Source organism: Thunnus thynnus, chromosome 13 (genome assembly GCF_963924715.1).
Source record: "Thunnus thynnus chromosome 13, fThuThy2.1, whole genome shotgun sequence".
Classification (NCBI taxonomy): Eukaryota; Metazoa; Chordata; class Actinopteri; order Scombriformes; family Scombridae; genus Thunnus; species Thunnus thynnus.
Window position 1 is genome coordinate 7,996,367 of NC_089529.1, and position 12,587 is coordinate 8,008,953.

Genomic DNA, 12,587 nt, shown 5'->3' on the forward strand with positions numbered 1-12,587 from the left:
TACAGCGAGGAAATCGTCTTTCAGTGTTCATATGGGCATCTGACTGTTGTTTTAAGACAGAATAGTTACTAGGTAAAAACCTATATGGCTGGACCATTTACGGTCAATGCAAAATTGTGGCTAATGTGTTACAGGGATAGTCAGTGGTAGTGTCTATAATGTGAATTCCTGGATATTAAATGTTCATCTGCCATTTTCTGTAGTGGTCCCAGTGATATATTGTTAAAGTGTACTGAAGTAACGTATCACATGACATGGTTAAGCTAAGTTTGAGTCAAAAAGGGATATAAATGTAATTGTAAGAACAATACTTTCCACTCATATCTTGGAATGTTTGATTCGAAAGAGAACTTATTGTAATTTTAATTATAACTCTATCTGCAGATGTCTGTAAACATATTGTCTCATCCATATGTTTACGTAGGATTAGCATGCTAGGTTTACAGTCCATCAGCGGTGTGACTTTATATCTGTGCTGTGACGTTGAACACACAAACACCATAAACACACCTGTCACATGTCTAGCACCGTGCTGTTAAATGGGAAATACTGCAGCTAGCAGCTACATTTTATTTTTATACAGTCTATAAACTATACACAGCACAGCACGACTATCCTAACAATGCTAGCCATGCTATCTAGCTGCTCGCTGCAGGCTGGTAAAATGGATCTATCGTGTGTCTTTGTATCCGTGGGTTGGTGTGTCAGTGTCGGAGCCTCCGTGTGAGATGCTTTGGTCTATGTTTTTAAAAGTTATTTCAGGACTGTGCTGCGCTCGGAGCTCTGTTGTAGACACCCCCTGAGGATGTAATTGAAACTCATTTTGAAAGAGCAACAGCCAATGGGGAAACTTTAATACTGGGCTGGCCAGCCAATGGTGTAACTTCATCACTCAGTGAGTCAGTGATGGTTAGACATTTGGGGTTATACGGCTGGTCTGTGGCCAGTCCAGCCAAAAATTGTGAACCTATCCTTTAAGGTGAGGGATAGGTCGTGATCATAGTTGAGATTATGTACAGAATGCCATCGTGGTTAAAGGAAGCCAAAGTTGATCATGACTCCCACTTGGTTTCATGCTGCACAAATGTAATGCCCATAAAGGCACAGCAGCAATCTGAATTCAGGCCATTTAGTTCAAAATAATCCCAGATGGGCATTCTAGACACAAGATGTGTAGCTGCTCAGAGGACAAGAGGTGCTCGTGGTAAAACACGTCACTTTACAGCAACACTTCTCAATCCTGCTCCCTGGCACTCGGGGGTACTGCTGGTTTTCTATCCTATCACCTTGTTAATTGTGGCTTATTACATTTTCCTGAGTATTCCAATCCTTAATCAGTCCTTGATTAGATGGCTGAAATGGAGGCCAACAACATATTTAAACTGAAACCCTCCATAGTCTTCCCCAGATGTGTATATATACATCACAGTGGGCCCCATGAGACGAGGTGAGCACTGCTCGTCCCAGAAGTGTGTGCCTGTTTGGCTGTCGAGCGCAGAACAGAAGTTTACATTTGTTCTCAAAAATAGCTCTCTGGAGATTTCTGGAGATTCAGTCACCCTGGGTATTTAAGCTTCTGAAGCTAAATAGAATAATAATGACACAATGAATAATGCACATTTAATGTTAATATTAGAGGAGAGAAATTCAGCGAAAGCACGATTCTGTTAGAATGCAATGGTGATAGTAAAACAATGATGAATACTATTGACTGTGCTCATAAAATTCGTATAATGTTGGAAGAAGAGCTACATTATGAATTCCTCTTTTTAATCCAAGAGAGAATTATAGTGTAAGACACGTTCCTCACTGTCTTACAATGTGATAGACTGGCTGGTTGATGGAAAGAATGTTTTAAATTCATGCTTGTTTATTTTCTAATTTGTGTGTTTGTCTTTATCACACAGATCCAAGCAGACAGTCAGGAAAGATTAGGAGGATGATATTCAGCAAATGAATATCAGAATGTCACATTAGCAAGGTACACACATTAGACCAGCTATATAACATATGGTTTACCTAAAGTGTACAAGCTGTTGACAGATTTTCATTAAGGACACACACTTGTCTGATATGTCTCCTCAGAGAATGTCAAAAAAATTTTGTCCTCTTTCACAATGATAGCACACAGGCGGAATGTAGGTTTTCATGTAGCTTTCATATAAGTGTATTGTGATATTGAGCATGTTTAATTCATCTCTTTCTTTAACACAAGGTTTTATCAAGTAAAAAAAAGAAAGTTCACATAATATCCGTTTCTTAGATGTACATCTTCAGACACGCCCTGTTGGTTTGAGCCACATGTAGCATCACTGAGAAAGAACCTGCCTGTCAGCCAGCTCTATAGGCTTCAAAGAGTTTGCAGTTGTGATGTGGATTTTATGAAGCAGAAACTATGCTTTCAAGATTTTTTTGGGTGGAGAATACCCAAAAGAATTACTTCTGCCAGGGAACATTTCCCGCAGCAGTCGTACAGACATAACAACCTTAGATCCTTCAATTAAATTGTGAGCGGAAATTACCCTTCAATTTGCACAAATTAATTTGTTATTGAACAAGCTAAACATGTATAAACTGTATGAAGTGCAGTTTTATTTGCACAAAATGACATAACATCCTTACTTGTGCCTGTGTTCATGATTCCTTCTGTCCAGTCAAATATTCTATTGGTGAGTCTTATAGTAGGCTACTGTAAGTAAAGGTCTTATAAAAGGAAAATCACTTTGTAAAAGATCTTGCTGTAAATCCCCTGTTGTTGCCAAGGTTTCTCATGTTAGCTAGGGATATTTGATGAATTCAGAAAGTAAAGAGGGAAAGAAGCTTATCTGGAAAGAGGGAGAGACACAGCAATACTTGCGATACATCCTTAGAGGATGCAAAGTTAGTCTTTCTGTAGATACAGTTGGCACTGGCAGCATAACCATTTGCTGCAGTGCGTGGAAGTAGTAATTCAAAGTAAACCAAGAGAAATTAATTATTGATGTGTTATGAGAGACAACCATACATCATTATGGCATTTAGGTGGAAAGAAAATAAGAAAGAATTATTGAGTAGGCACAAGTTAGGTCAGCCTGGGTACACATGGGAAGGGGAAATGCAAGCACACAAATACCAACTTGCTTTCTTGCCAAAGAAAACAAACACCAGCATATAAGACCTGACCTCCTGCAAAAGCCCATCACTCAGCTTTCTGTTTACTTTGGAGAGCTCACTGTGCCATAGGAAGATGCTGTAAATGCTTTAGATCAGGCATATGGAGGCAAAAAGCATAAACACGGTGGAAACACAGTGCATGCAGCCAAGGCTGAACAGTGAACAGTTTATAGCTTGAAAAAAACGTGGCCGGGGCTTTCATCAACAGCCAAAGGCATCTTCAGAGGCAGATAGAAAAACAGAGCAGCAAGTGGCTGTGGTGGAAGAGAAACGACTTTGCTGTATCTGGGACCCGAAGTCTGAAAATTCATCTCAAGGGATAGGTGGCTTACAGTAATTCATGATATGATGACAGGTTGTGGTTAATAAAATGCATTTACTCAAAGTCTTAGCCAGCGATTTTAATCTGATTCACTACACGCTTGTTTGTGGGCGTGTCTGAAAGCTGATTTTGTTTTTTATACACATAAATCACCACTGGATCATGGATTCCTAAGAAATTAAAAAAAGATTGATTGTATCCCATTTTCTGACAATGAATAAAATCTGTCAGATGACTGGAATTGATCAACATGGAGGCTGACAAGAAGGGTCATGACCTTTACAATCACAGGAGAAGGTATGGTAATGAAAGTCTTTGAAGCAGTTATCTTGTCAGCTCTGCATGATCAATGAACCAATGTGGCCTTGTGTCTACAATCACCGTAAGTCCTCAGTAGCCTTCTGAATGTGTCAGACCTGTCACGGTGAACTGTGCAGTAATCAACATAGGAGTTTGAGTTGTGACATTTGAATCAGGGCTTTAAGTCACACAAAGCACATCAGCACATCCTAAAGGTCTGTGTAACACTGGCCACGATTTCCAGCCGCTGAGTCTTTTTTTTTTCCCAGCACACACACAAGAACAAAAACAAGTACTGGTTTGATATATGGACGTGTATGTCACAGAGGTATGCATAGGTTTGACAGAAGCAAATGTGTCCATGTGCAGTCAAGACAGTAGCAAGGCGTCCAGTGATATCAACAAAAGCAACTCTGTGGTAGGTCTTAGTCATTCTGTGGTTTGTATCAGAACAGAAAGCATACCCATACATGAAAAGAGTGCTTGTCACTCAAAATAATTTTCTTACAATACACCCTGGTGTGTTCAGCACCTGTGACTGTGTTTTTTAAATATTCTTTTCCTCTCATGTATATATTACACATCTCAATATAATTCAGTCCAGCCTCAAAAGTACAACCTCATAGAGATGAATCACTGTTACACTGTGTCAATTACCAGTAGGGCTGAAACTAACTCATTATTATGTTCATTATTGATTGATTTATAGATTACATTTTTGATCATGTAGTCTATGAAATGTGGAAATTGGTGCAAAAGGCCCATTACAGTTTCCCAAAGTCTAATGTGACATCTACAGTTGCTTGATTGTCTGACCAAACCCAAATATACTCAATATATGCTTATATAAAACTGAGAGATTCATAAAATCCTCACATTTAAAATGCTGTAAACAGTGGTTCTTTGGCATTTTTGCTTGATAAACAAATTATTTCTTGCAGCACTATTGCACCAAATTACATAAAATTGTGCAGGTGAACCTAATAAACTGGCAACTGCACATTAATATTGCCTTAAACGTCTCCAAAGCATCAGATTTTCAGCTGTACTTGTGTTAAAAGGTCTGCTGCAAAGAAAAGCCTCACACGGTTGCTTGAATTTTTCAGATTGTGTTTGTGTCTGTTTTGAGTTCTTCTTCTAGTTTAGTAGATGTTTTAATTTCTCTGATTACATTACTAAACAGCATGGAGATATTCTGTTTACTGAGTTTGTAGTTGATATTACTCTCTGGATCCAACAAAGCACACTGGAGCCATTATTCCTCTTTATAGGCTCCCACAAGGGACAATTACCAGAAAACAGTGTCAGGTTTTCACAGTTGATGCTGTACACATGGCCCGGCATTTAAGGACTCTCTGTCCTCTGAATTTTGATAAATGAATATTTTGATAATGAGGTGACTGTGCCATCACACTGCAGGACACTATTTTGAATAACACATTTCAAATTGGACAAAATAACCCTGTTTGCTCTGTGCCCAGTGGGAGAAGAGTACTGTAGCAAGCTAGTTTGCTATAAATTTAATCCCCTACCACTGGGGCTATGGAGCTGTAATGTCAAGGTGAGAAATGCAGACTTGAACCTGGAAGACATCCGCTACTAATGATCAAATTTTCTCGGAAAATATGTGTGGAGGAGGGGGATGAGTCACAGTCTACCCTAGAGGTATCACAGTGGGGAATTATCCCTGTGGCATGCAGTCAAGACTGGTCTTATTAACCCCACACTGGAAACAGTATTATTTGGTGGACAAGAAAGTGAAATGGGAGGATGGCTGATTCTCACCAATAACATCTTCCTGGCACTGTAGAGGTGCCTCATTTTTGGCAACTGTAGTATCACGGCAAGAGTTTTTCTGCTTCAGATAAAGTAGAAAATGATTTTGAGATAACTGCTCTATCTAGTTTGTTACTGATACCTCTTACTATTGGCCACTTTTGGGCAACAGCTCAACTATGCTGTTAGTCCAAACGCCATTTAAGTGTAGTGTAAGTGTAGTGTAGGTTCACAAAATAAAAATCAGTTACCATAGTTTTACCTGCAAAACTAGTAACATTTCCATCAGCCTCAGCTGCACTCTCAGTTTAGCTAAGAGGATTAACATTATATCTCTGAAAACATCAGCATGTTAGCATTGTCATTGTGAGCATGTTAGCATGCTGACTCATGTTAGTACAGCCTTATAGAGCTGCTGGCTGTAGACTCTTATGGCATTTTCAAACCTGTGTTGTTTAGTCCAGTTGAATCTGATACTGGTTCATTTGCATAGATCTGAACATAGCAATCGTGCTCGGTTGCGGACCAAAATGATCACACCAAGACCCTCTAAAAACAAATTGTGGAGCGGTTTATTTGTGTGGAGAATGTGATCCAATCTCAATTTGACCCCAGTACAGGACGTACTCTGAAAGTTTGAGCTAAACAGCTCCCATAGCCAGGTCTGCTTTGCATACTGGTGTTGCTAGCACAGTGAATTGAGGTCTGATCATGACTACCACCAAAGTTCATTGCCTTGATTGATATTTGGGCAGATTGGACCTTCTGCAGAACCATCTTCCTGTGTTTATGTTCCTGAACCAAGGTCAAAATGCAACAAGTTTACCAATTTATCCAGAGATTCAGATCAGAGCAAATAAACAATAGGTTTTTTCATTGTCCTTGGTCTTGGTTTTTAAAAATTTGCCTTCTGCGCTGTCTACCTGTCCAAGTGATCCCATCATTGGTGCTTCTATATCCTGATGCCACAGTTATAGCAAAATTGGTAAAGTGATAATTACTTTACTTTGGAGCTGGTTATCAGGCTAACAGTAGCATTCCACAAGTTGAGAATGATACACCTTATTATTGAACACTGTATTGTTGTTTTTCTCTATCATAGTCAACCATACAATGGCCCCACTAGTCTGCTCCTTAAAGTCTATACATGTATGCAGAATTCCACACAAGCAAGCAGTTATACAAACAAGGACAAAGTCTTGCGACTTTGGTGTGACCGTGACATAAGTGTCCATAATAAATTCACTCTCTCACTCCTATAGTATATTCTCTACATAATCTTTCTCATGCTCTGAATAAAACTGACGTGTTGCAGTGTATTTCATTTGTCAACATAAGTGCACTAACCTTGTCAGTGGTACTTCCACAGCAGTGCGGATGGTGGAACAGAATAAAGAATCTGAGAGCTTGTCAGGGATCTCAGACAGACAGCAGCATGGTGAGTGTGGTGAGATATAAATTGTAATGGCGTGTGTGGATTGGTAACTGTGCTTATCCCCATTGGCTGAGAGATGAGAGCATTGTGCTAAAACAGTAGGCGAGTGTTATACTGTTTTCACTATTTTATTTTAAAGGTATTTTTGGACCTTACTTAGCTTTATTTTATAGCTGAAAGCGACAGACAGGATGGATTGAGAGAGAAAGGAGGTCGACATGCAACAATGGTCCCAGGCTGGATTCGACCCAGGGATGCCGCTTTTATGGTTCACGCTTTAGTGAGCTAAGCTACCAGGACACCCGTTCCAATCTCTTATGTTTTAATGATCACGTGAAGAGGGTGGTTTGGTCTTTCTCCAGTGTTTCTCTTTCTACTTTATTATCCTTTGCTGACCTTAAAGCTATAACTGCTTTCATCTCTTCTTGTCTAGATTACTTCAACTCCCTCTACACTGCGCTCAGCCAGAATTCACTCCACCTTCTGTAATTAGCGCAACATGCAGCCAATGTGCTTTTAACCAACCGAGAAAGTTAAGATCATATCATGCCCATGAAAGCCTCCCTGCACTAGTTTCCAGGATGTTTCAGAAAATACTTTTCAGACCCTTTAATTCCTTATGAGCCAGTGTGCAGCCTCAGATCTACTGAGTGGAGACTCCAGACTGCTTCAAAGTCCAAGGTACAGTAGCTAAAGCAGTTTTGAGCTTTAATTCTTTCTTTCAGAGTGACTTTTACAAAATGTAATGTTATTGTTTTATCTTGTATTCTGTGTCTACTTTAGGTCCATGGATTAAGATCATCTCCACAGGTAATATCAGTCCCTCTTATCTATGATAATTACCAACAGATGGTTCACTGACCAATAAATGAGTGAATGAATTACATTAATGCAACTATTTTCTCCACTCGGTTTACAATTTTCTTCATGTTACACAGAATGTTTATATCAAACATATCTGCAAAATGTTCACTGCCAACATTTTTCAATTATTTACTACGAAAGCTGATGGAAACTAAAGTTTGATTTCAGTATTATATTTGAAGATTATGGAAATAATTTTCGGCCGAAGTAGGAAAGACAGTAATTAATAAAACTGTGAGTGCTGATTATTAGCGTGACAGGATGCCATAAAGAATACTTGTATAAGAACAGTATTTATAGGAGACAGGGTGTGAACTCTCCAAACTATGATGTTTACTTCTCGACTTCTACCTGCCAATAAGCACTGTGAAGTTGTTGAGTTATTGGCTTGCTCACCACGGTCTGGTGTTTTCCCAGGAAGAGTGAGCACAGCTTGATAAGGCAGGAAGAGACTGCTCCAAATCAGATTCTGACACCACACTTTGTATCTGCAAAGTGTGTTTTCATTTGAAAAAAAAGCCTCCCATAGTTTACATCAAGACTGGATTAGGCCCAGCTGTGCATGCATGACTCTCCCAGCAGCATTACCGAGGCACCTGCCAAATGTTTTATCACAGCTGATTGTGAGAATACATGTTGGGCATTTCTTTTTATCTAACTGGAACAACCCCTCAGCTTGCCAACAGTTGTACTCAGGAGAGGAGCTTGTTTTTGCTGAAAATAAACAGTGATGCTGTGAAGAATCTCCATCAGATACATTCAGTCAAAAACCTATAGCACAGATGAATATTAATAATAATCAGCTAGGGATGTAATTCAGTTACCACAAGTGTGATGACAAGAAAATACAGAGGAAAGTGCGAGAACATACTGCTCAAAACAGCACATTTTTATGTAAAAGTTGTAATTTTTATATTCAGCATTAAGTACTTAAAGAATGAGTTTTAAGGGTTCATGTAAGTTCCAGATTTGACTATGTTTAAAGATTTGCAGGTCTGTAGATGTAAGAGACAGGAAAATAATATTATTTTTGTGACTTAATGGCATTTTACTTGGTTACGCAATTACTCTAGCATCCCCTAATCATATGATGAGCTGTAATGTTGGGGATTAGCCTTGGCCTATTTTTCCTTCTCACACTACTGTACAGAAGCTCCTCCACTTCTTCATATGTATCCCTTTTCCTTCCTCATCCTGTTCCCTTTTTGCTCTTTATTACAGCACCACAGCCCTGAATGATCTTGCAGAAGCCCAACACACATGATAATTTAATCGTGTGCCGGTGCAGCTGTAATACTAAGCTGTAATGGGAAGCACTGCAAAGCGGCAAAGCTGAAGGTATATATGTATATATATATATATATATATACTATGTTCACATTACCCTATGTCTATTTGCTTTTAACGCAGTATATCATGGAGAGGTGAGTTTTTCTTTTACTGACTGTAAAGCTCTCACTCATCTTAGTACTGCATCTACTCAGGCTGATTGGCCTGTCAGGGACTTTTTCATTGGTACAACATTCTGGGTCTGTTGCCTTGCTATTTGTGCTCTTTTAGCTCCAGAGCACTTGGTGAAATCACTGCCTAAAATGGCCACAGTAATTATTTTTTTGCTATCAGTGCATAACATCCAAAATGAATTAGGGAAACAACTTTTGTGTAGTCTGCTCCCTCTTTTTTTTTTTGGACAGCTGATGTGACAGCAGCTTGTTCTGTCTTTCTCCCATTTTTGTACACAGAACTATGATGGATATTGGATGTGCTTGTTGGCAAATAGGTTGGACTTTACAACTTGTTTCAATGATTGACATACATTCAGATATATACTGCAGGTGGCAAGCTCGTATATAGTGCACCCTGATTTGAGTGTGCACAGTTAAGGTAAGACTTAGTGATAAATTGTGTGCTCAGTTTGTTTTTACAGCTGAAAAAAATAGTTGAAAAGATCTGAGAATTAATAAACAGAAGTTTTGATAATTAATTGTTTCAGTCATTTTTCAAGCAAAAATGCCAAACTGGTTTCAGCTTCTCTAGTTTGAGGATTTGCTGCTTTTCTCTGTTCTGTTCTCAACAGAATATCAACAGAATATCTTTGGGTTTTGAACTGTTGGTCAGACAACACAAGACGACCCCTAGGAATGTTTTCTAATATGCCGCCTCTATCACCAGTAATTGTAAAAAATAATGTTTTATGATGTGACAATGCTGTGGTTAAGGTCTGGTTAGGTTTAGGCACAATAACCACTTGGTTAGGGTTAGAGAAAAATCATGGTTCGGGTTAAATGATCATTTGAAACATGTTGTGGGTTAAAGTTACTTCCTTAAAGTTACACAACCTTTGTCATCATGGCAACCGTAAACATCAAATCAATTGTTGTTATGTTATTTAAAAATTTGTCCTAGATCATGGTTGGAAATATGACTCTTGCGGTTGGAAACAGGAAGCCAACAGTGGTCTCCTGCAACTAAGTTCACTTTTTGCCATCTATCTATGTAGCCATCCACCCAACTCACCTCCTCCTAATATGAAATGTCGTCACTTCCACGGGTCATAATTACTATGGCCTAGATGGTGTCTGCCACTCAAACGTAACTATAGGTCATTTTTGCCAGCTGAATTTTTGACCTATACTGTCGTTTTTCTTGTGACAGTAGCAGTTCTATTTGATTTGCTTGCTAACCACTTGCATGAGTGAAGATCCATTCCCTGCTACACATCATATACTGACATACATCACATCTACTTGGAGATAAATACATTTTCACAATGTAAAAAGGAGACAAAACTAGGAACACACTTTTGGCATTGAAATCAATAGGTATAAATATGGTCGCGGAGATCTTGGCGATGGATGGCTGTATACAGTTGCCTTCCTGCGACAATACAACAGTGTACACTTGGAAATGGTGTGTCCATTTCATATCACAAAGAACTTTCATGGTGGAGGAAACTAAACTTCATATTGCTCATATCTATAACACATAATCTGTTTCAGAGTTTCTTGGTCATGATGTGGCTTCTCCAGATCACCCTCAGCTGTGGCAATAACTGCAGCTAACATTACATTGGCCACATTTATAACTGTCTGCTGTGCTGTGACAGTAAATATCAGTGTCACATAAGAAATGTATCGTATTTATTTTATGATCAGCACGATGTGAGGAATGCTTTAAAGTAACTTATGTGGCACAGGATTTGCAATATTAGCTGGTTGCATATGCAGACGGACTCCCTGGCATGACCTCACCATAGATATGTCATGCATGTCATGTACATAGACAATATGGAGCCTTTTCTTCTGTCGAGACAAAGGGCAAAATAGAAGAGTCCTTAACGTTAACAGCCAACGTCTTACAAGAAACACTGGATAGACGGACTATCTGTTGGATTTGAATGCAAAGTGACCTTGGCCATGTCTGGAATGGTGATACAGGAGGAGAGAACTGACAGTGAATGTAAATCACGTACCCCTTTAGCTGATTAGAGTGCCATATGCAGTCTAACAGGACAAAATATAGACGACCAATCCGAGTCTGGGGGTGCAAAAAGTGCCACAAATAATGCATCTGTCTACCAAGAACAGGTCTCAAGAGAGAATGACAGGTTTATGTACTGATTTTAATTGGTGTGTGTCCTTCATAAAGAAAGTAAGCGCAAAGTGCACACTGAATGACTTGCCATCATAACCAATATGACAAACTGAGGTTGCAGCTGGGAATACCAAATGGTGAAAAAGGAAAGGACGGGCTTTTATCAGACGTGCTGCAGGAATAAGGGGAAGCAAATGAGGACAGCAGAGGAGCCTGCAGTAGTGTTCGGATGGGTGTACTGTACTGTATGTGTGTGTAGCTTGTACCCATCTCTAAAAACTTTCTCATACATAAAGGCCTCAGGGAAATTATAGTGATGAGAGAAGCTACAAGGTGGCTTTTTGCAGTGTAATCTGGGGTAGATGTGTGAATAGTTACATTCTCTGAGATGAGAGGGGCTCTCTTGAATCTGGCTGTATTGAGGCAGATATTTAGTCGAGCACTTCACCATGAAATGTAATTCTCAGAGTGGTAATGAGGCAGCTTTTTTTTTTTTGCATTCATGATCAATTGTGGAGACAGTGAGCTAGACACCATCAATATATGTAATGCTGCTGCTGCTGCTGCTGCTGTTTGTGTATTCACCTAAAAGAACCACAGTTCAAAGTTCAATTTCTTTAACCATGACCCGGGAGCTCCCTGCAAAATGAAAAATAGTGTAAAACAGTGAACTCATATTTATTTGCCCTGAAGCCAGCTCAGTGAAGTCATGAATCATAGTCACCATTCAAATCAGAGGTTTCATTGTCTCCTCTGTTGTATCTCCAGTCAGAGCACACGTATGTTTCTGGAGTAAAAAAATATCTTACAAAAAGAAAATTCAGGGAAATAACATCCTCTATTATCTCAGTGTCTATTTGTCTTTCGCAAAATGTCTGTACTGTATCTGTGGCATTATGATGGCATCACACATCATGGAGTTTGATTCAGGTTTATCAAATATGCTTGAAGCTGAAGAGTTCATGACCATTTAGTATTAGAACCTTAGACAAATTGTGCAACAAATATAAAACTTAACTCAATGTTTTTTCTTAACTCTGTCAGTTTTGATGCTGCTTTTTGCATAGGACAGAAATCTAGGATCCAAGTTTTTTCTTTGGCGGTAAAAAACCTTGACTCAAACAGTCTTTTTTTTTTTTTTTA

At 39.1% G+C, this 12,587-nt stretch overlaps 1 protein-coding gene across 1 annotated transcript in view; it reads left to right on the forward strand.

The window, feature by feature from the left end:
• The first annotated feature begins 7,176 nt into the window (after positions 1-7,176).
• The window catches only part of gabrb4 (gamma-aminobutyric acid type A receptor subunit beta4), a 91,241-nt gene continuing 85,830 nt past the window's right edge, over positions 7,177-12,587 (forward strand). Inside the window, exons 1-3 of the mRNA XM_067607608.1 lie at positions 7,177-7,667; positions 7,770-7,796; positions 9,072-9,188. The gene's annotated coding sequence lies outside the window, so the exon portion shown is untranslated. The remainder of the gene's footprint in view (positions 7,668-7,769; positions 7,797-9,071; positions 9,189-12,587) is intronic.